Source organism: Arachis stenosperma, chromosome 1, assembly GCF_014773155.1.
Source record: "Arachis stenosperma cultivar V10309 chromosome 1, arast.V10309.gnm1.PFL2, whole genome shotgun sequence".
In the NCBI taxonomy this organism is placed as follows: Eukaryota; Viridiplantae; Streptophyta; class Magnoliopsida; order Fabales; family Fabaceae; genus Arachis; species Arachis stenosperma.
The window spans coordinates 35,965,215-35,990,802 of record NC_080377.1 but is presented as its reverse complement, the minus strand read 5'-3'; positions in this window follow the sequence as shown (position 1 = coordinate 35,990,802).

Here is a 25,588-nt window from a genome sequence, read left to right as displayed (position 1 = left end):
TAGTTTTCTAGAGAGAGAAACTTCATCTTCTCTCTAGAATTAGGGTAGATTTAGGGTAACTTCTCTTAGATCTAGATTTAATTTCTTGTTTTCTTCTAGTTTCCTTTGCAATTTCTTGATTCCACATCTTTATTCTCTTAGTATATAGTGTTAATTTCCTTTTTATGCCTATTTTATGGTTATACACTCTTGTTACTTTGATTTTCATTTAATGCAATTCATGTTTTATGTTCCTTTATTGTTTAATTGAGTTGTTATTATTGTTTTCTTGCAATTGGTAGTTGTAGATTTATTATTTTTGCACTTTTGATAACATCCTAACTTTTAGCAAGTCATGATCGTACCAAAAACAAGGCGTTACTGACATGTTTTCCTTATTTACTATTTAATATTGAGCCTTTAGTTTGATACCGCGTTTCAATTTTTAAGAAAACACTGGAAAATATTGTTTCTCATTAATCAAAATCATTCATCAAAGAACACACAGGTAATAATAAACACTTAATTATTAATAATGATAAATATTATACAAAAAAAATTCAAAAGAAACTCAGATACAATTCATATCCCTCTATATAAAATAAAATATTAAATAACAAAGGTGAGAGAATTCTATGAAAGCAACTCAACACATAAACTTAAATAAAACTCATAATCGCCCGCAGCTTCACACTGAGTCCCCGAACCTGTGTCACTGAAAAGGTGGAAGATTTTGGGGTGAGAACAAACCACACGTTCTCAGTAGGGAATGGGAATAACGTAAAAGTAATGATTAACATACAAATAATTAACTTTACTTAATAAAACTATTTTGTTAAACCTTTGGATATACTTTTTACTCTTACTTCATATAATCAATTACCTTTTTTAACTTTTCGAACTAAAAAATATCTCAATTCTCAGTCACCTCAATACACTAACTAATAGCACAAGAAACAGATCAACACACAAACAAATTGCAAGAAGAAAAACAGCAGAATCATAGAGAAACAAGATAAGCAAACACAATCAAATGTAAATGTGCAAACAATATGATGCATGCATGTTCCTAGCACAGGCCATGAGCTCATGCGTCGGTTGTCTACCCACAACCCGACGTTACCGGAGTGAACCCCGAATATGGTCCCTTTACTGTGCCAATTAGACACCTTGGCATCACAGTTACCCGGGTCAGTTAGGCCTCATTATAATAACAGTTCAATGTGTATCACAGTAAGGAACAGTCCTATCAATTAGGCGAACAGTCCCGCATTAGCAATCTCAGGCTATCTGTTAGGCAGGCACTTTCACATTAGCAGTTCGGCATAAGCCCCATTCAATATAATTCTCAACTTTTATTTCATTCCTTGTTCCTCATTTATCTTTTTTCACTATATCTCTCAATATCATATCAATGTCTTTAACTTTAACCTTTCTTAGGGGCAACTTACATTCCTTTTTATTTCCTAAGTTTGTCTAATCTACAACCATGTTGGTAAGGTAACTCTAGAGATCTTAATCTTTAATTTAAGTTAGGTTTTACCGAGTTTGGATTAGAATTAAATTTTATACAAGCTTTAAAATTTTGCTGTTGCATTTACAAAAATTCGGAAAACAGACAGCAGCCATGTTTTTTTATAAATTCCATAATAATTTCAATTATAATTAGTTGCTTCTAATTTTTTGATGATATTACAGTCAACATCCCAAAGTTTCAGAATCCGTAAGTTTTAAGTTCATATCACTTCATTTGATTAATTAATTATCAATTGGAAGTGGAGCCCTATTTTCATAAATCAGTTAAGAGTTTCCAGCAAACAACCGACCTTCCAAGTGACTTATCTAAGTCTACAAAATAGATATGAACATGAAACTTGTACTCACTTAAAATAGAATGATAGATCATTAAAATTCTTTTAAAATCAACTCAAAATTATGTTTAAATTAAAAGTTATATCATCTGGAAGTTGGTACTGCAGAACCAGAAAAAAGAAAAATCTGCAGCAACCACTAAACTTCAAAAACTCATATCTTCCAAACCACTTAGAAAATTCCATGAAATTTTTATGGAATATTCAATACACACTAAAGTTTTATAGAAAAATAATTTCATCTAAAAATTAGGTCTGGACTGCTCCCAAAAAGTCATTCGTTCTGCTGCCAATTATGCAGATTTCTGCAGAAATTCTGCACAAAGTATTTCCAGCAACCTCACATACCAAATCCTATATTCAAGTCTAGGATTCATCTAAAACCACATTTCTAGCTTTCTTTTGACTAACCAAAGTTGCCCAAGAACTCTTAATTCAATATATCACAATTTCATATCATAAGTGCAACGTAACCATATTATCACAGCATCCATTCTTCAGCATCTCATCTATAACAACATATCTCAAGTTCTGATTCATCAAATCAATTTCCAGCAGCCATAGCAACATTCCATACACAAAATCAACATCAACAAGTACTAACAGCAAGTATAACTTCAAAATACACAACATCATCAATAATTACTACATTAAATTATTAAACTAATCACCAACTACAGCCATGATTCAACTCAATTCCAACAATTATTCACACAAAGCAACCATAAACCATTTGCAGTTACTCATTTAGTTTTTTTGGCATTCATAACTTAAAATATTTATTTTTAAAACAAATTCCCTACCTCGATGTCGTGACGTATTATTTAACGTAACAATTCTACTTAGTCTGAATTCACAACAGTAGCTCTAACAATTTCAGTCTCAACAATGGAGGAATTGGAACCAAATCAGCAACTTCAATGACAGCTCTATTGACAAGAACAGGCGCAACAGCCATGATTCTGACCCCAATTGACGGCAGTGGTGGCGGTGGCATCTTCGACGGTGATGGCTAGGGCTCCGATTGGCGGCAGGACCTGGCGGCAGAGGAACCTTCTTCCTTCCCTTTCATCGATCGCATCTCCTCTCTCGTGCACCTTTGATCTTGCGGCGTCGTCCTTTCTCCGTCTCTCCTCTTTGTGACAGCTTCTGCGAAGTGTGGGTTGACGGCGGGGCGTGGCTCCATCCCTCTCTATTTCACGAGCTCTCTCTTCTCCCCTTTCGATTTTTGCGTGTATGCTTGTAGGAAGCTAGAGTGAAGGACTTGAGTATGAGTGCATTGGTGAGGCTGAGAGTGAGTGAAGTGAGTCTCTGTGTGTGTGTGTGTGTGTGTGTGTGTGTGTGTGTGTGTCTAGGAAGAGGAGGGCGGTGGTGAGTGAGTCATGAGGGAGGGTGAGCGTGGCTCACCAAGTAGTTGACAGGTTATAGGGGTAAAAAGGGTTAAGGTTAGGTAAAATTAAGGTTTTAGAATTGGGAATTTGGGGTTAGGACAGAGTATTAATTTAAAACTAAATCTAACCTAATATAATTAACTTCAAATATACTATTTGTTTTTTTCAAATTACAAATTATTTGTAACTAAACACTTTAATTTAAAATTATAGATAAATAAATAAATTTTCTTTTAGTTCATAACATTAGTCAAAATGGTGCACGAATTTGCAATTCGCACAACTAACCAGCAAGTGCACTGGGTCGTCCAAGTAATACCTTACGTGAGTAAGGGTCGATCCCACGGAGATTATTGGTTTGAAGCAAGCTATGTTTATTTTATTATTCTTAGTCAGGATATTAATTAAAATTATCAGTTGGAATTATTAGATTGGAAAAATAAAAGAGAATAAAATCGTTACTTGTTGTCCAGTAATGAGAAATATGTTGGAGTTTTGGAGATGCTTTGTCCTCTGAATTTCTGCAATGTAATATTCAACTCAATTGTTTGTAAAGCACGTCTACGGCAAGCTGTATGTAGGGTGTTACCATTGTCAGTGGCTACCTCCCATCCTCTCAGTGAAAACGGTCCAGATGCTCTGTCACAGCACGGCTAATCAGCTGTTGGTTCTCGATCATGTTGGAATAGGATCCATTGATCCTTTTGCGTTTGTGATCACGCCCAGCAATCGCGAGTTTGAAGCGTGTCACAGCCATTCAATCCTTGAATCCTACTTGGAATACCACAGACAAGGTTTAGACCTTCCGGATTCTCAAGAGTGGCCGCCATCAATTCTAGCTTATACCGCGGAGATTCTGATTAAGGAATCTAAGAGAAGCTCATTCAATCTGATGTAGAATGGAGGTGTTTGTCAGGCACACGTTCATGGATTGAGGGAGGTGATGAGTGTCACGGATCATCACCTCCTTCATAATTAAGCGCGAATAAACATCTTAGATCGGACCACACACACGTTTGAGTGAAATAGAAACAATTGCATTAATTCATCGAGACGCTGCAGAGCTCCTCACCCCCAACAATGGAGTTTAGAGACTCATGCCGTCAAAGTGTATAAAATTCTGATCTAAAAAATGTCATGAGGTACAAAGTAATCCTCTAAAAGTTGTTTAAATAGTAAACTAGTAGCCTAGGTTTACAGAAAATAAGTAAACTAAGATAATTGGTGCAGAAATCCACTTCTGGGGCCCACTTGGTGTGTGCTGGGGCTGAGACTAAAGCTTCTCACGTGCTTGGGCTGTTTCTGGAGTTGAACGCCAGGTTGTAACGTGTTTTGGGCGCTGAACTCAAACTTGTAACCTGTTTCTGGCGCTGGACGCCAGACAGCAGCATGAAACTGGCGTTGAACACCAGTTTACGTCGTCTATCTTCGCGCAAAGTATGGAGTATTATATATTGCTGGAAAGCCCTGGATGTCTACTTTCCAACCCAATTGAGAGAGCGTCAATTGAACTCCTGTAGCTCCAAAAAATCCATTTCGAGTGCAGGGAGGTCAGGATCCAACAACATCAGCAGTCCTTTTTCAGCCTAACTCAGATTTTTGCTCAGCTCCCTTAATTTCAGTCAGAAAATACCTGAAATCACAGAAAAATACACAAACTCATAGTAAAGTCCAGAAATATAATTTTTGCTTAAAAACTAATAAAATTATATTAAAAACTAATTAAAACATGCTAAAATCTACATGAAAATACCCCCAAAAAGTGTATAAAATATCCGCTCATCACAACACCAAACTTAAACTGTTGCTTGTCCCTAAGCAACTAGATGAATAAAAGAGGATAAAAAGAAATCAAGAAGCAATAATATCTCAGAGTTTTAAGTGAAGCTCATATTCTAATTAGATGAGCGGGACTAGTAGCTTTTTGCTTCCAAACAGTTTTGACATCTCACTTTATCCTTTGAAATTCAGAATGATTGGCATCCATAGGAACTCAGAATTCAGATAGTATTATTGATTTTCCTAGTTAAGTATGTTGATTCTTGAACACAGCTACTTTTATGAGTCTTGGCCGTGGCCCTAAGCACTTTGTTTTCCAGTATTACCACCGGATACACAAATGCCACAGACACATGACTGGGTGAACCCTTTTCAGATTGTGACTCAGCTTTGCTAGAGTCCCCAGTTAGAGGTGTCCAGAGCTCTTAAGCACACTCTTTTTGCTTTGGATCACGACTTTAACCACTCAGTCTCAAGCTTTTCACTTGGGCCTTTATGACACAAGCACATGGTTAGGGACAGCTTGATTTAGCCGCTTAGGCCTGGATTTTATTTCCTTGGGCCCTCCTATCCATTGATGCTCAAAGCCTTGGATCCTTTTTACCCTTGCCTTTTGGTTTTAAGGGCTATTGGCTTTTTCTGCTTGCTTTTTCTTTTTCTTTCTTTTTTATTTTTTTATTTTTTTTTTGCCACTTTTTTTTTCGCAAGCTTGTTTTTCACTGCTTTTTCTTGCTTCAAGAGTCAATTTCATGATTTTTCATATCATCAATAACATTTCTCTTGTTCATTATTCTTTCAGGAGCCAACAATTTTAACATTCATAAAATTCAATATAAAAAATATGCACTGTTCAGGCATTCATTCAGAAGACAAAAAGTATTGCCACCACATATAAATAATTAGAATTTTCCTTATTAAGAACTCGAAAAAATATTGCCTCTTTATTCTAAAAATCTACTACTTTATTCATGTTTGATGATGATGAGAAAAATAAATTATAGCTTAATTGGAGATAAAATCAAAATAGAGATACTAATTACTACTACTCCTATATAACTTCTAAGGTAAATTTCTATAAAAATACTATCACAGAGTTAAAGCTTAAAATTAGAACTTAACATCCTGTATTTTGGGAAGTGGATGTTCCTCTAGTCTGTGGGGTGCTTGGTCCTTCAAGGAATAGCTTCTGACGCTTTAGTTCCTTCAGTTCACATCCTTGCTCTTCCTGTTCCCTTAGGTGCCATGATCTTGATGAGTTTTAGCTCAGTGATCATGGCAAATCACACCAAACTTAGAGGTTTGCTTGTCCTCAAGCAAAAGAAAGGAAAGAAGAGGAATAGAGTGAGAGGCAATTTCGAAATCCAAAAGATATGATGAGTTGAAAAAGATTTGAAAAAGATTTGGATTGGAAAAAGATTTGTGTTTATGAATTAAGTACAAACACTCGGGAATCTTTATAGAGAGTAGGCCAGTAGAAGCCACATTGGAGGACTCTTGTGGCTGTTCGCTCACTTCCAAAATGTCCTACATACTGGGATCCATGGCAGTGCCATAGGATCTTCTGTGCTTCTTCTTTAGGCACACATCTATGGATTACTCCGTCTGCACATCTCTTAAAGAGATACGGTTCATCCCAAAGATAATACTTTGCATCCGTGATCAGCTTCTTTGATTGCTTCCTACTGTATTCTTTGGGTATGAATCTCACTGCCTTGTAGTTTGCAATGTCTGCAAACCATGGCACTTCCTGGATGGCAAAGTGTTGCTCATCCGGAAAGTTTTCAGAGATCTCAGTAAGAGGGAGAGACGCCCCTTCTACTGGTTCTATTCGGGACAGGTGATCTGCTACCTGATTCTTTGTCCCTTTTCTGTCTCTTATTTCTATATCAAACTCTTGCAGAAGCAACACCCATCTTATAAGTCTGGGTTTTGAATCCTGCTTTGTGAGTAGATATTTAAGAGCAGCATGATCAGTGTACACAATCACTTTTGATCCTACTAAATAGGATCTGAATTTGTCAATGGGTAAACCACTGCAAGTAGCTCTTTTTATGTGGTTGTGTAGTTCTTCTGTGCGTCATTTAGAACACGGCTGGCATAGTAAATGACGTGCAGAAGCTTGTCATGCCTTTTCCCCAACACTGCACCAATGGCATGGTCACTGGCATCACACATTAGTTCAAATGGCAATGTCCAGTTTGGTGCAGAAATGATTGGTGCTGTGACCAATTTAGCTTTCAGAGTCTCAAATGCCTGCAGACACTCCTTATCAAAGACAAATGGCGTGTCAGCAGCTAGCAGGTTGCTCAGAGGTTTGGCGATTTTTGAAAAATCCTTTATAAACCTCCTATAGAATCCTGCATGTCCCAGAAAGCTTCTGATTGCCTTAACATTGGCAGGTGGTGGAAATTTTTCAATTACCTCTACCTTAGCTTGATCCACTTCTATCCCCTTGTTCGAGATTTTGTGCCCAAGGACAATTCCTTCAGTCACCATAAAGTGACATTTTTCCCAGTTTAAAACCAGGTTAGTCTCTTGGCATCTTTTCAGAACAAGTGCTAAATGGTTAAGGCAGGAGCTGAATGAGTCTCCAAATACTGAAAAGTCATTCATGAAGACTTTCAGGAATTTTTCCGCCATATCAGAGAAAATTGAGAGCATGCACCTCTGAAAGGTTGCAGGTGCATTGCACAGGCCAAATGGCATCCTTCTGTATGCAAATACTCCAAATGGACATGTTAATGCCATTTTCTCCTGATCTTGGGGATCTACTGCAATTTGATTGTAACCTGAATATCCATCCAGGAAGCAGTAGTATTCATGACCTGCTAGTCTTTCTAGCATTTGGTCTATGAATGGTAAAGGAAAATGATCCTTTCTGGTGGCTGTATTGAGCCTTCTATAATCAATACACATACGCCACCCTGTAACTGTTCTTGTAGGAACCAGTTCATTTTTTTCATTGTGAACCACTGTCATGCCTCCCTTCTTAGGGACGACTTGGACAGGGCTTACCCAGGGGCTGTCAGAAATAGGATAAATAATCCCAGCCTCTAGTAATTTAGTGACCTCCTTCTGCACCACTTCCTTCATGGCTGGGTTCAGCCGCCTTTGTGGTTGGACCACCGGCTTGGCGTCACCCTCCAATAGGATCTTGTGCATGCATCTGGCTGGACTAATGCCCTTAAGATCACTGATGGACCACCCAAGAGCTGTCTTGTGTGTCCTTAACACTTGAATTAGTGCTTTCTCTTCCTATGGCTCTAAGGTAGAGCTTATAATTACAGGAAAGGTGTCACATTCTCCCAGAAATGCATATTTCAGGGATGGTGGTAATGGTTTGAGCTCGGGTTTAGGAGGTTTCTCCTCTTCCTGAGGGATTTTCAGAGGTTCTACTATTCTCTCTGATTCCTTCAGGTCAGGCTGAACATCTTTAAAGATGTCCTCTAGCTCTGATTCGAGACTCTCAGCCATATTGACCTCTCTTACCAGAGAGTCAATAATATCAACACTCATGCAGTCATTTGGGGTGTCTAGATGTTGCATGGCTTTGACAACATTCAACTTGAACTCCTCCTCATTGACTCTCAAGGTTACTTCCCCTTTTTGGACGTCAATGAGGGTTCGGCCAGTTGCTAGGAAAGGTCTTCCTAGAATGAGAGTTGCACTCTTGTGCTCCTCCATTTCCAGCACCACAAAGTCAGTAGGAAAGGCAAATGGCCCAACCTTGACAATCATGTCTTCAATCATGCCTGATGGGTATTTAATGGAGCCATCAGCAAGTTGAAGAAATATCCTGGTTGGTTTGATTTCTTCAGTCAAACCAAGCTTTCTGATAGTAGATGCAAGTATTAGGTTGATACTTACCCCAAGATCACATAAAGCTTGCTTGGTACAAGTACCCTCTAATGTGCATGGTATCATAAAGCTCCCGGGATCTTTAAGATTCTCAGGTAAGCTTTTTAGAATGACTGCACTGCATTCTTCAGCGAGGTAAACTTTTTCAGTCTCCCTCCAATCCTTCTTATGACTTAAGATCTCTTTCATGAACTTAGCATAAGAGGGTATTTGCTCAAGTGCTTCTGCAAACGAAATCTTTATTTCAAGAGTCCTGAGATAGTCTGCAAAGCGGGCAAATTGCTTATCCTGTTCCGCTTGGCGGAGTTTTTGAGGATAAGGCATTTTGGCTTTATATTCCTCAACCTTAGTTGATGCAGGTTTATTACCTACAGAAGTGGGTTGGGAAGCCTTTTTAGAAGGGTTGTTATCAGCACTTGTATGTGACTGATCCCCCACTGGCATTTGAATGCCAGGGGTGGAAGTTGGAGTGGCGTTAGACGCCACCTCCTTATTTGTTACTGGCATCTGAACGCCAGAACTATGCTCCCTTTGGGTGTTCAACGCCGGATTCATGCTTGTTTCTGGCGTTGAACGCCAGGAATGAGCATGGGCTGGGCGTTCAGCGCCAGCATTATTCCTCTCTGGGCTCTGATTGTCCTCAGAGGGATTTTGAGTAGCTATTTGTTCATTTCTTGGCTTCCTGCTGCTTTGAAGTGAGGTATTTAATGTTTTCCCACTTCTTAATTGAACTGCTTGGCATTCTTCTATTATTTGTTTTGACAGTTGCCTTTCTGTTTGCTTTAACTGTACTTCCATATTCCTATTAGCCATTCTTGTTTCCAGTAGTATTTCCTTGAATTCGGCTAGCTGCTGAGCCAGAAAGTCTAATTGCTGATTGAATTCATTAGCCTGATCCACAGGACTGAGTTCAGCAGTTACTGTTTTAGCTTCTTCTTTCATGGAAGATTCACTGCTTAGGTACAGATGCTGATTTCTGGCAACTGTATCAATAAGCTCTTGAGCTTCTTCAATTGTTTTTCTCATATGTATAGATCCACCAGCTGAGTGATCTAGAGAAATCTGAGCTTTTTCTGTAAGCCCATAGTAGAAGATGTCTTATTGCACCCACTCTGAAAACATTTCAGAGGGGTATTTTCTTAGCATCTCTCTGTATCTCTCCCAGGCATCATAAAGGGATTCATTATCTCCTTGTTTGAAGCCTTGGATGCTTAGCCTTAGCTGTGTCATCCGTTTTGGAGGGAAATAGTGATTCAGGAATTTTTCTGACAGCTGTTTCCATGTTTTTATGCTGTTCTTAGGTTGGTTATTTAACCACCTCTTAGCTTGATCTTTTACAGCAAATGAAAACAGTAGTAGTTTGTAGACATCCTGATCTATTTCCTTATCATGTACTGTGTCAGCAATTTGCAAAAATTGTGCCAGAAACTCTGTAGGTTCTTCATGTGGAAGACCGGAATACTGGCAGCTTTGCTGCACCATGATAATGAGCTGAGGATTCAACTCAAAGCTACTAACTCCAATGGAGGGTATACATATACTACTCCCATATGAAGCAGTAGTGGGGTTAGCATATGACCCCAGAGTCCTCCTGGACTGTTCAATTCCACTTAGTTCCATGATGGAGCAAGGGAAATGGTATAGATGTTGATATTGTTTATTTTATTTAATTTATTATATGAAGAAAATTGATTTTAGAAATAATAAAATAAAATAAAATAAAAATCAAAATAAAAATGAAAATAAAATAAATAAAGAAAGAAAATTAAAAATTAAAATTCTGAAAACTTTTATGAAGATTTTCAAAAATTGAAGAGAGAGAAAGTGGTTAGGATATTTTTGAAAACGATGTGTTTTTTTTTTTAATTTTAAATTTTATGATGAAAGAGAAAAACACATAAAAGACACAAGACTTAAAATTTTTAGATCTAATGCTCCTTATTTTCGAAAATTTTGGAGGAAAAACACCAAGGAACACCAAACTTAAAAATTTCAAGATCAAAACTCAAGAAAGACTCAAGAACACCTAGAAGATTCACAAGAACACCAAGAACAAAAGAAAGAACACCAAACTTAAAATTTTTAGAAGACTTTAATAAAATTTTCGAAAATTATGAAAAGATTAACAAGAAAACACCAAACTTAGAGTTTGGCACAAGATTCAATCAAAGAAAAATTATTTTTGAAAAAGATTTTTAAAAGAAGATGCCCAATTGCCAATAACATAAGCCAACGCTATAACCAACTGAGTTAACAATGTAACGTATTTTAAAGATATATTATTTTTGAAAGTTAATGTTTTGAAAAAGCACAAGAAAAAAAGAAAAGACACAAAACAAGAAAAACTCAAGATCAAACAAGAAAAATAAACAAGAACAACTTGAAGATCAATGAAGAACAAAGAACACAAGTTCGAAAATTTTAAAGAAAAATATAAAATATGAAATTGACACCAAACTTAGAACAAGACACTAAACTCACGAAAAATTAACAAGTAATTAAGAAAAATAATATTTTTGAAAAGAAATTTTTTTGAAAAGAAACTATCCTACCAGGACTTGATGACTCTATAACAATAAAAATAAATTATTCCTAATCTAAGAAATAAAATAAACCTTTAGTTGTTCAAACTCGAACAATCCCCGGCAACGGCGCCAAAAACTTGGTGCACGAATTTGCAATTCGCACAACTAACCAGCAAGTGCACTGGGTCGTCCAAGTAATACCTTACGTGAGTAAGGGTCGATCCCACGGAGATTATTGGTTTGAAGCAAGCTATGTTTATTTTATTATTCTTAGTCAGGATATTAATTAAAATTATCAGTTGGAATTATTAGATTGGAAAAATAAAAGAGAATAAAATCGTTACTTGTTGTGCAGTAATGAGAAATATGTTGGAGTTTTGGAGATGCTTTGTCCTTTGAATTTCTGCAATGTAATATTCAACTCAATTGTTTGTAAAGCACGTCTACGGCAAGCTGTATGTAGGGTGTCACCATTGTCAGTGGCTACCTCCCCTCCTCTCAGTGAAAACGGTCTAGATGCTCTGTCACAGCACGGCTAATCAGCTGTTGGTTCTCGATCATGTTGGAATAGGATCCATTGATCCTTTTGCGTTTGTGATCACGCCCAGCAATCGCGAGTTTGAAGCGCGTCACAGCCATTCAATCCTTGAATCCTACTTGGAATACCACAGACAAGGTTTAGACCTTCCGGATTCTCAAGAGTGGCCGCCATCAATTCTAGCTTATACCGCGGAGATTCTGATTAAGGAATCTAAGAGAAGCTCATTCAATCTGATGTAGAACGGAGGTGTTTGTCAGGCACACGTTCATGGATTGAGGGAGGTGATGAGTGTCACGGATCATCACCTCCTTCATAATTAAGCGCGAATAAACATCTTAGATCGGACCATACACACATTTGAGTGAAATAGAAACAATTGCATTAATTCATCGAGACGCTGCAGAGCTCCTCACCCCCAACAATGGAGTTTAGAGACTCATGCCGTCAAAGTGTATAAAATTCAGATCTAAAAAATGTCATGAGGTACAAAGTAATCCTCTAAAAGTTGTTTAAATAGTAAACTAGTAGCCTAGGTTTACAGAAAATAAGTAAACTAAGATAATTGGTGCAGAAATCTACTTCTGGGGCCTACTTGGTGTGTGCTGGGGCTGAGACTAAAGCTTCTCACGTGCTTGGGCTGTTTCTGGAGTTGAACGCCAGGTTGTAACGTGTTTTGGGCGCTGAACTCCAACTTGTAACCTGTTTTTGGCGCTGGACGCCAGACAGCAGCATGAAACTGGCGTTGAACGCCATTTTACGTCATCTATCTTCGCGCAAAGTATGGATTATTATATATTGCTGGAAAGCCCTGCATGTCTACTTTCCAACCCAATTGAGAGCGCGTCAATTGAACTCCTGTAGCTCCAAAAAATCCATTTCGAGTGCAGGGAGGTTAGGATCCAACAGCATCTGCAGTCCTTTTTCAGCCTAACTCATATTTTTGCTCAGCTCCCTCAATTTCAGTCAGAAAATACCTGAAATCACAGAAAAATACACAAACTCATAGTAAAGTCTAGAAATATGATTTTTGCCTAAAAACTAATAAAATTATATTAAAAACTAATTAAAACATGGTAAAATCTACATGAAAATACCCCCAAAAAACGTATAAAATATCCGCTCATCACAAAACTTTAAATTGTTTCAATTAAAATTATATAAAACTTTTATTATTTAATTTTAAAAACTCGGGTTGTTATATCCTACCCACCTTACAAAAATTTTTGCCCTCGAAAATTGATATAGGATGGAAAAGATTCATATCAACTCCATTTTCAAAATTATCAAAGAAAAGAAATAGAAAGGTGTGTCACGTTTAGTTTTGCAAATGTGAAAGAAACCATATCTCATGAAAGAAGTTTTAAACGAAAAGTTTTACGGCAAGAAACCAAGAAAGGGATTCACATTAGCACGAATAAGGATTATATGTTGAAACGGAGCTAACCCCTAAAACTTAACTTCTAACGTTCTTTAACCCCGTGATTTACGTTTACTTATTACTTCCATTTCGTCTACTATAACCCGTTAGTACTCTCATATACATAAAACATTAGTATTAAGTTGGCCAGAATTAATACCATGAGGTATGCAATGGTAGGCTAACAGCGTTAATCAACAGACAGTTATGTATATAAAATCTAACTCTTGTCATTATGACAAGTTCTATCACATGACAGACACTCAGAGTATGCAGTGAAGCATAATCAGTTCATTCCCAAGGCTCTATTGGAACAAACTGCTCTGATACCATAATGTAACACCCTAACTTTCAGCACGTCATGATCATACCAAAAGCAAGGCGTTACTGACCTGTTTTTCTTATTTACTATTCAATATTGAGTCTTTAGTTTGATACCGTGTTTCAATTTTTAAGAAAATACTGGAAAATATTGTTTCTCATTAATCAAAATCATTCATCAAAGAACACACAGGTAATAATAATCACTTAATTATTAATAATGATAAATATTATACAAAAGAATTCAAAAAAAACTCAGATACAATTCGTATCCCTCTATATAAAATAAAATCTTAAATAATAAAGGTGAGGGAATTCTATGAAAGCAACTCAACACATAAACTTAAATAAAACTCATAATCACCCGCAGCTTCACATTGAGTCCCCGAACCTGTGTCACTGAAAGGGTGGAAGATTTTGAGGTGAGATCAAACCACACGTTCTCAGTAGGGAATGGAAATGCCATAAAAATAATGATTAACATGCAAATAATTAACTTTACTTAAAAAAACTATTTTGTTAAACCTTTGGATATACTTTTTACTCTTACTTCATATAATCAATTACCTTTTTTTAACTTCTCGAAATAAAAACAAATCTCAATTCTCAGTCACCTCAATACACTAACTAATAGCACAAGAAACAGATCAACACACAAACAAATTGCAAGAAGAAAAACAGCAGAATAATAGAGAAACAACATAAGCAAACACAATCAAAAGCAAATGTGCAAACAACATGATGCATGCCTATTCCTAGTGCAAGCAATGAGCTCATGCGTCGGTTGTCTACACGCAACCCGACGTTACTCGGAGTGAACCCCGAATATGGTCCCTTTACCGTGTCAATTAGACACCTTGGCATCACGGTTACCCGTGTGGTGCAAGAAATGCAATCTCACTCTTTGACAATTCGCACAACTAACCAGCAAGTGCACTGGGTCGTCCAAGTAATACCTTACATGAGTAAGGGTCGCTCCCACGGAGATTATTGGTTTGAAGCAAGCTATGTTTATTTTATTATTCTTAGTCAGGATATCAATTAAAATTATCAGTTGGAATTATTAGAAAAATAAAAGAGCGTGAATTAATTACTTGTAATGTAGTAATGGAGAATATGTTGGAGTTTTGGAGATGCTTTGTCTTCTGAATTTCTGTAATGTAATATTCCATCCATGGAAAAGTGCAAAGTTCCCTCCATGGCAAGCTGTATGTAGGGTGTCACCATTGTCAGTGGCTACCTCCCATCCTCTCAGTGAAAATGGTCCAGATGCTCTGTCACAGCACGGCTAATCAGCTGTTGGTTCTCGATCATGTTGAAATAGGATCCATTGATCCTTTTGCATTTGTCATCACGCCCGGCAATCGCGAGTTTGAAGCTCGTCATAGCCATTCAATCCTTGAATCCTACTTGGAATACCACAGACAAGGTTTAGACTTTCCGGATCCTCAAGAGTGGCCGCCATCAATTCTAGCTTATACCACGAAGATTCTGATTAAGGAATCTAAGAGAAGCTCATTCAGTCTGATGTAGAACGGAGGTGTTTGTCAGGCACACATTCATGGATTGAGGAAGGTGATGAGTGTCACGGATCATCACCTTCTTCACAATTAAGCGCAAATGAACAACTTAGATAGGAACACACACGTTTGAATGGAGAAATAGAAGCAATTGCATTAATTTATCGAGACGCTGCAGAGCTCCTCACCCCCAACAATGGAGTTTAGAGACTCATGCTGCCAAGGAAAATAAAATCCAGTTCTATAGACATCATCAGATACAGAGTAATCCTCTAAAAGTTGTTTAAATACTAAACTAGTAGCCTAGGTTTACAAAGAATAAGTAAACTAAGATAATTGGTCCAGAAATCTACTTCTAGGGCCCACTTGGTGTGTGCTGGGGTTGAGACTAAAGCTTCTCACGTGCTTGGGCTGTTTCTGGAGTTGAACGTCAGGTTGTAATGTGTTTTGGGCGCTGAACTCCAACTTGTAACCTGTTTCTGGCGCTGGACGCCAGACTGCAGCATGAAACTGGCGTTGAACGCCTGTTTACATCATCTATCTTCGCGCAAAGTATGAACTATTATATATTGCTGGAAAGCCCTGGATGTCTACTTTCCAACCCAATTGAAAGCGCGTCAATTGGACTTCTGTAGCTCCAAAAAATCCATTCCAAGTGCAGGGAGGTCAGGATCCAACAGCATCAGCAGTCCTTTTTCAGCCTAACTCAGATTTTTGCTCAGCTCCCTCAATTTCAGCCAGAAAATACCTGAAATCACAGAAAAACACACAAACTCATAGTAAAGTCCAGAAATATGATTTTTGCTTAAAAACTAATAAAATTCTATTAAAAACTAATTAAAACATACTAAAATCTACATGAAATTACCCCCAAAAAGCGTATAAAATATCCGCTCATCACAACACCAAACTTAAACTGTTGCTTGTCCTCAAGCAACTAGATAAATAAAATAGGATGAAAAGAAATTAAGAAACAGTAATATCTCAGAGTTTCAAGTGAAGCTCAGATTCTAATTAGATGAGCGGGACTAGTAGCTTTTTGCTTCTGAACAGTTTTGGCATCTCACTTTATCATTTGAAATTCAGAATGGTTGGCATCCATAGGAACTCAAAATTCAGATAGTATTATTGATTCTCCTAGTTTAATATGTTGATTCTTGAACACATCTACTTTATGAGTCTTGGCCGTGGCCCTAAGCATTTTGTTTTCCAGTATTACCACCGGATACATAAATGCCACAGACACATAATTGGGTGAACCTTTTCAGATTGTGACTCAGCTTTGCTAGAGTCCCCAATTAGAGGTGTCCAGAGTTCTTAAACACACTCTTTTGCTTTGGATCACGACTTTAACCACTCAGTCTCAAGCTTTTCACTTGGACCTGCATGCCACAAGCACATGGTTAGGGACAGCTTCATTTAGCCGCTTAGGCCTGGAATTACTTCCTTGGGCGCTCCTATCCACTGATGCTCAAAGCCTTGGATCCTTTTCACCCTTGCCTTTTGGGTTTAAGGGCTATTGGCTTTTGTTCTTTTTCTTGATCCAATGATTCCTTGTAAATTTTTTTTTCACTGCTTTTTCTTGCTTCAAGAATCAAATTCATGATTTTTCAGATCATCAATAATATTTTTCGTGTTCCTCATTCTTTCAGGAGCCAACATTCGTAAAATTCAGGATAAAATATGCACTGTTCAAGCATTCATTCAGAGAACAAAAAGTATTGCCACCACATATAATTATTTATAATTTTTATTATTAAGAACTCGAAAAATATAAATTACTTCTTTTTTCTAAAATCCTACTATTTTATTCATGTCTGATGATGATGAGAAAAATAAATTATAACTTAATTGGAAATAAAACCAGAATAGATATGCTAATTACTACTACTACTACTACTGTATAACTTCTAAGGTAAATTTCTATAATAACACTATCACAGAGTTAAAGCTAAAATTAGAACTCAACAACCTGTGTTTTGGGAAGTGGATGTTCCTCTGATCTGTGGGGTGCTTGGTCCTTCAAGGATTAATTTCTGGCGCTTCAGCTCCCTTAAATCACGCCCTTGCTCTTCTTGTTCCCTAAGCAGTTTGCAAAGCATGCTACTTTGATTGTTCTGTTCTTCCTTTATTTGGTTCATAGCTTCTTGCAACTTGGAAATAGATGCCTCAAGATGTTCCCAATATTCGAATTGAGGAAGTTCTGGGAGGACTTCTTGTGCTCTCCTCTTGATTGGATCATCCTGCAGCTGTTGTCTTTCCATTGATATTTTAGTGATTGGCCTCTCAACTGAGATATACTCAGTTATTCCCATCTTCACTCCGGCATCTCTACAGAGTATAGAAATTAAACTTGGATAGGCCAATCTGGCATCCTTGGAATTCTTGTTTGCTATTTTGTATAGTTCACACGAGATCAGTTGATGGACTTCTACTTCTTTTCCCAACATGATGCAGTGAATCATCACTGCTCTTTTAACAGTAACTTTAAAATGGTTGCTGGTGGGCAATATAGAACGCCCAATGAAGTCCAGCCAGCCTCTGGCAGCTGGTTTGAGATCTTCTCTTTTGAGTTGATGTGGGATGCCAGTGGTGCTGGTGGTCCACCTGGCTTCAGGGATGCATATATCCTCTAGAATCTTGTCCAGGCCTTTGTTTACCCTCATCCTTCTCCTATTAAAGGAGTCTAGGTCATCTTTTAGTTGAGGAAGCTTAAAGATCTCCCTTATTTTGTCAGGATGGGTGTGAACAATCTTTCCTCTGACTAAGGTCCGATGATCATAGAGGGCAGCTCCAATTATTCTTTCCCTGTCTGTCTGCCATAGATTAGCATAGAACTCCTGAACCATGTTCCTTCCCACTTTTGTTTCAGGATTAGCTAGGATTTCCCAGTTCCTGTTTCGAATTTGTTCTTGGATCTCCGGATATTCATCTTCTTTCAGATCGAACTTGACTTCCGGGATCACTGATCTTAGACTCATTATTTTGTAGTAATGGTCTGAATGTTCTTTAGTTAAGAACTTCCCTTGATTCCAAAGTGGCTTTGGAATATTCTCTTTCTTGCCTCTTGGGTTGGGTTGTTTTCCTTTAGGGGCCATGATCAAAGTGAGTATGTTTTTGTGATCACGGATAAGCACACCAAACTTAGAGGTTTGCTTGTCCTCAAGCAAAAGAAAAGAGAGGAGAGGAATAGGAGGAGAGCAGGTGTGAAATGGTGGATGATGAGAGGGATGCCGAAGGTGGATATAAAGGGAGGGGGTAGGTTTTCGAAAATAAAAAAAAAAGATATAAGATAAAAGATAAATATGATAGGAAAATGATATAATTTAAAAAGATATGAATGATATTTAAAAATAAATCTGAATGTTTTAATTTGAAAAAGATTTTAAAAGATAATTAAGTTTGAAAAAAAAATGGAAAAAGAGTTGGATTGGATTGGAAAAAGGTTTATGTTTATGTATGAAGCTATATTATTTTTGAAAAAGGGATTTTAGAAATTAGGGTTCTTAGAAAACTAATTTGGTTTGAAGGATGACATTTTGAAACATGTTTATGCAAGAAATCATGATTTGAAATATAAAAATTTAGAAAATTTGTAAAGAAAAACGAATTTTACCTCCTCCCCACCATCCTGGCGTTAAACGCCCAACTGCTGCATGTTTTGGGCGTTTAACGCCTAATTGCTGCTTCTCCTGTGCGTTCAACGCCCAGCTATTGCTTCTTTCTGGTGTTGAACGCCAGGAAGTCCTTTGTCACTGGGCGTTTTTCTAAACGCCCAGGATGCTATAATTCTGGCGTTAAACGCCCAGAAAAAGCTTCTTTCTGGCGTTCAACGCCCAGAAGATGCTCCTTTCTGGCGTTCAACGCCCAGATGGCTATCCTTACTGGCGTTGAACGCCCAGTGTATGCTTCTTTTGGGCGTTCAACGCCCAAAACATTTCTTACTGGCTTTTTCACGCCAGTGAGCTTCCAAATTCCCTTGTAACTCTGTGAATTCAATCAATTGCTATTTTACCTTTTGAAGATACTTTGACATATACCTGTAAAAATTAATTAGCAAAAACAAATAAAATTAAATTTTGTGAATGGCTGGGTTGCCTCCCAGCAAGCGCTTCTTTATTGTCCTTAGCTGGACTATTACTGAGCTCTAATCAAGTCTCAGTTTTGAGCATTCTTGCTCAAAATTGCCTTCAAGATAATGTTTAACTCTCTGTCCATTAACAATGAACTTTTTGTTAGAGTCATTATCTTGAAGCTCTACGTATCCATATGGTGATACACTTGTAATCACATATGGACCTCTCCACCGGGACTTCAATTTCCCGGGGAATAATTTGAGCCTAGAATTGAATAGCAGAACTTTCTGCCCTGGCTCAAAGACTCTGGATGACAATTTCTTATCATGCCATCTTTTTGCTTTCTCTTTGTATATTTTTGCATTCTCGAAAGCATTGAGTCTAAATTCCTCTAGCTCATTTAACTGAAGCAATCGTTTTTCTCCAGCTAACTTGGCATCAAGGTTCAGGAATCTGGTTGCCCAGTAGGCCTTATGTTCCAGTTCCACTTGCAAGTGACATGCCTTTCCATACACAAGCTGGTATAGAGAGGTCCCTATAGGGGTCTTGAATGCTGTTCTGTATGCCCACAGAGCATCATCCAAGCTTCTTGCCCAATCCCTTCTACGGTTAATTACAGTCCGTTCCAGGATTCTTTTGAGTTCTCTATTTGAGACTTCAGCTTGCCCATTAGTCTGTGGGTGATATGGAGTGGCCACCCTGTGGCTAACTCCATAACGAACTGGTGCACGAAATTGCAATCACACTTTTGTAATCCCGCACAACTAACCAGCAAGTGCACTGGGTCGTCCAAGTAATACCTTACGTGAGTAAGGGTCGATCCCACGGAGATTGTCGGCGAAAAGCAAGCTATGGTTATCTTGTAACTCTTCTTCTTCAAACACGCAAGGCTCCTTCCATGGCAAGCTGTATGTAGGGTTTCACCATTGTCAATGGCTACCTCCCATCCTCTCAGTGAAAATGTTCAACGCGCTCTGTCACAGCACGGCTAATCATCTGTCGGTTCTCAATCGGGTCGGAATAGAATCTAGTGATTCTTTTGCGTCTGTCACTAACGCCCAGCCCTCAGGAGTTTGAAGCTCGTCATAGTCATTCAATCCTTGAATCCTACTTAGAATACCACAGACAAGGTTTAGACCTTCCGGATTCTCTTGAATGCCGCCATCAATTCTAGCTTATACCACGAAGATTCCGATTAAAGAATCCAAGAGATATCTACTCAATCTAAGGTAGAACGGAGGTGGTTGTCAGGCACACGTTCATAGTTGAGAATGATGATGAGTGTCACGGATCATCACATTCATCAGGGTTAAGAACAAGTGATATCTTAGAATGGAAGCAAGCATGATTGAATGAAAAACAGTAGTAATTGCATTAATCCATCAAGACACAGCAGAGCTCCTCACCCCCAACCATGGGGTTTAGAGACTCATGCTGTAGAAGATACAATGAAAAACGTGTAAAGTGTCATGAGGTGTAGATACAATGTCAAAAGATCCTATTAATAGTGAACTAGTAACCTAGGGTATACAGAAATGAGTAAATGACGTAAAAATCTACTTCTGGGTCCACTTAGTGTGTGCTTGGGCTGAGCATTGAGGCTTTCATGTGTAGAGACTTTTTCTGGAGTTAAACGCCAGCTTTTATGCCAGTTTGGGCGTTTAACTCCAATTTTTATGCCAGTTCCAGCGTTAAACGCTGGGAATTCTGAAGCTGATTTGCAACGCCGGTTTGGGCCATCAAATCTCCGGCAAAGTATGAACTATTATACATTTCTGGAAAGCCCAGGATGTCTACTTTCCAACGCCGTTAAGAGCGCGCCAATTGGGCTTCTGTAGCTCCATAAAATCCACTTCGAGTGCAGGAAGGTCAGAATCCAACAGCATCTGCAGTCCTTTTCAGCCTCTGAATCAGATTTTTACTCAGGACCCTCAATTTCAGCCAGAAAATACCTGAAATCACAGAAAAACACACAAACTCATAGTAAAATCTAGAAAAGTGAATTTTAACTAAAAACTAATGAAAATATAATAAAAACTAATAAAAACTAATAAAAACATACTAAAAACATACTAAAAACAATGCCAAAAAGCGTATAAATTATCCGCTCATCACAACACCAAACTTAAATTGTTGCTTGCCCCCAAGCAACTGAAAATCAAAATAGAATAAAAAGAAGAGAATATACTATAGACTCCAAAATATCAAACTTAGCTCCAATTAGATGAGCGGGACTAGTAGCTTTTTTGCTTCTGAACAGTTTCGGCATCTCACTTTATCCTTTGAAGTTTAGAATGATTGGCATCCATAGGAACTCAGAACTCAGATAGTGTTATTGATTCTCCTAGTTAAGAATGATGATTCTTGAACATAGCTACTTTATGAGTCTTGGCTGTAGCCCAAAGCACTCTGTCTTCCAGTATTACCACCGGATACTTACATGCCACAGACACATAATTGGGTGAACCTTTTCAGATTGTGACTCAGCTTTGCTAGAGTCCCCAATTAGAGGTGTCCAGGGTTCTTAAGCACACTCTTTTTGCCTTGGATCACAACTTTATTTCTTTCTTTTTCTTTTTCTTCTATTTTTTTTTGTTTTTTTTTATTCACTGCTTTTTCTTGCTTCAAGAATCAATTTGATGATTTTTTCAGATCCTCAATAACAGTTCTCTTTTTCCATCATTCTTTCAAGAGCCAACAATTTTAACATTCTTAAAACAACAAATTCAAAAGACATATGCACTGTTCAAGCATTCATTCAGAAAACAAAAAGTATTGTCACCACATCAAACTAATTCAACTAGTTTCAAAGATGAATTTGAAATCCTGTACTTCTTGTTCTTTTGTGATTAAAGCATTTTTCATTTAAGAGAGGTGATGGATTCATAGGATATTCATAGCTTTAAGACATGAACTTTAAATTTTATTAATCATGAATTAAGAACAAGACTCAAAAATAGATATAAGATAAGACTAATAGTAATAGAAAACAAAAAATTTAAATAGGCTCCTAATGATAGAGGTTATCACAGAGTTAGAACTCAACAACCTTGATTTTGAGAAGTGGATGCTCCCTCCACTTGAGGGGAGAGCTTTTGGCATTTCATCTCTTGAAGTTCACGCCCCTGCTTCTCTTGTTCCTTCAGCAATTTGCAGAGCATGCAATTCTGATTCTGCTATTCTTCCTTAAGTTGCTCCATAGTTTCTTGCAACTTGGTGATAGATGCTTCTAGGCTGGCCCAGTAGTTAATTTCAGGAAATTCAGGGAGGAACTCCTGTGCCCTCTTTTTGATAGAGTTGTCTTGCATTTGTCCTTCCATTGACTTCTTGGTCATTGGATGTTCAATGGGTATGAATTCATCTACTCCCATTTTTACCCCAGTCTCTTTACAGAGCAAGGAGATCAAGCTTGGGTAAGCCAATTTGGCTTCAGTGGAATTTTTATTTGCAATTGTGTAGATCTCACAAGCAATCAGATGATGAACCTTCACTTCTTTTCCAAGCATAATGCAATAAATCATCACTGCTCTCTTGATAGTGACCTCAGAACGGTTGCTAGTGGGCAATATGGAACGCCCAATAAAATCTAGCCAGCCTCTTGCAATTGGTTTGAGGTCTCCCCTCTTGAGTTGGTTTGGGACACCTTTTGAATTGGTTATCCACTTAGTTCCAGGGAGGCATATGTCCTCTAGAACTTGATCCAACCCTTTATCTGCTCTCACCATCCTCCTATTAAAGGATTCAGGATCATCTTGCAGTTGAGGCAATTTGAAGACCTCTCTTATTTTGTCCAGATGGAAGTAAATAATTCTCCCTCTGACCATGGTTCTGTATGTATGAAAAGCAGTTCCAGTCATTCTCTGCTTATCTGTCAGCCACAGATTTGAGTAGAATTCCTGAACCATGTTCCTTCCAACCTTTGTCTCAGGATTGGTTAGAACTTCCCATCCTCTGTTTCGAATTTGCTCTTGGATCTCTGGATATTCATCTTCTTTCAGATTGAATTTGACTTCTGGGATCACTGACCTCAGACCCATTATTTTGTGGTAATGATCTGCATGTTCTTTGGTTAAGAACTTCTCTTGACTCCAAACATCCTTTGGATTATTCTCTTTCTTGCCTCTTGAATTGGTTTGTTTTCCTCTAGGAGCCATGATCTTGGTAAATCTTGGCCTAGTGATCACAGAAAGCACACCAAACTTAGAGGTTTGCTTGTCCTCAAGCAAAAGAAGGCAAAGAGGGGAGAGAGGAGGAGAGCAAATTCGAATGGTGTGGGGAAGGAGGATGGCCGAACGTGTTTAAATAGGAGAGGAGGAGAGATTTTCGAAAATTTGAGGGAGATTTGAGAAGATATGGAAAAAATTTGAGGAGATAATTGAGTTTTTGAAAGAGTCTAGGAAAGGATTTGAAATAGATTTGAAGAAGATTCTAATTTTTGAAATTGGAAGGTGAATGATGAGAGTTTGTAATGTGTTTATGCAGAAAAATATGGATTAAAACAAGAAAGTTTGAAAAAAATTGAAGTGGGAACCAAAATCTCCTCCCCCTGCCTTTCTGGCGTTAAACGCCCAGAATGGTATCCATTATGGCGTTTAACGCCCATTTGTTGGCCTATTTGGGCGTTTAACGCCCAGCCAGGTATCCTGGCTGGCATTAAACGCCAGAAATACCTTTATCACTGGGCGTTTTGCTAAACACCCAGGATGCTGCACCCTTGGCGTTAAACGCCCAGAATGGTGCCCATTCTGGCGTTTAACGCCCAAAGTACCCCTTACTGGCATTTTTTCGCCAGCAAGCTCTTTTTCTCTGCTTTTTGCACTGAATCCTTCTGTAACTCTGTGAATTCCTTCAATTTTGATAATTGCCCTTTAAGAATATGTATCAAACCTTGATTAAACAGAACAGATACCCTTCTAATCACTGGGTTGCCTCCCAGCAAGCGCTTCTTTATTGTCTTTAGCTGGACCTTCACTGAGAATCACTCAAGTCTCAGTTTTGAGCATTCTTGCTCAAAATTGCTTTCAAGATAATGCTTGATCCTCTGTCCATTGACAATGAACTTCTTGTCAGAATCAGTATCCTGAAGCTCAACATATCCATATGGTGATACTCCTGTAATCACATACGCACCCCTCCAGCGGGATTTGAGTTTTCCTGGGAACAATCTGAGCCTAGAGTTGAAGAGCAAGACTTTTTTTCCTGGCTCAAAGACTCTGGATGACAACTTCTTGTCATGCCACTTCTTTGCCTTTTCCTTATAAATTTTTGCATTTTCAAAGGCATTGAGTCTGAACTCCTCTAGCTCATTTAGCTGGAGCAATCTTTTTTCACCAGCTAACTTAGCATCCATGTTTAGGAATCTGGTTGCCCAGTAGGCTTTATGTTCCAGTTCCACGGGCAGATGACAGGCCTTCCCATACACCAGTTGGTATGGAGAGGTTCCTATAGGAGTCTTAAATGCTGTTCTGTATGCCCACAGAGCATCATCCAAGCTCTTTGCCCAATCCTTTCTACGGGCAATAACAGTTCGTTCCATGATTCTTTTGAGCTCTCTGTTAGAGACCTCAGCTTGCCCATTTGTCTGTGGGTGATACGGAGTTGCTACTTTGTGGCTAATTCCATATCTAACCATAGCAGAGTACAGTTGTTTATTGCAAAAATGAGTGCCCCCATCACTGATTAGTATCCTGGGAACACTAAACCTGCTGAAGATGTGTTTCTGGAGAAATTTCAGCACGGTCTTGGTATCATTATTGGGTGTGGCAATTGCTTCCACCCATTTAGATACATAGTCTACTGCCACTAGAATATAAGTGTTTGAGTATGATGGTGGGAAGGGCCCCATGAAGTCAATTCCCCATACATCAAACAATTCAATCTCTAAGATCCCTTGCTGAGGCATGGCGTAACCATGAGGCAAGTTACCAGCTCTTTGGCAACTGTCACAGTTACGCACAAACTCTCGGGCATCTCTATAGAGAGTAGGCCAGTAGAATCCACATTGGAGGACCTTGGTTGCTGTTCGCTCACCTCCAAAGTGTCCTCCATATTGTGATCCATGGCAATGCCACAGGATTCTTTGTGCTTCCTCTCTGGGTACACATCTGCGGATTATTCCATCTGCACATCTCTTAAAGAGGTATGGCTCATCCCACAGGTAGTACTTGGCATCTGAAATCAATTTCTTTCTTTGCAACCTGCTGTACTCCTGGGGTATGAACCTCACAGCTTTATAATTTGCAATATCTGCAAACCATGGAGCTTCCTGAATGGCAAAGAGTTGCTCATCAGGGAAAGTCTCAGAGATCTC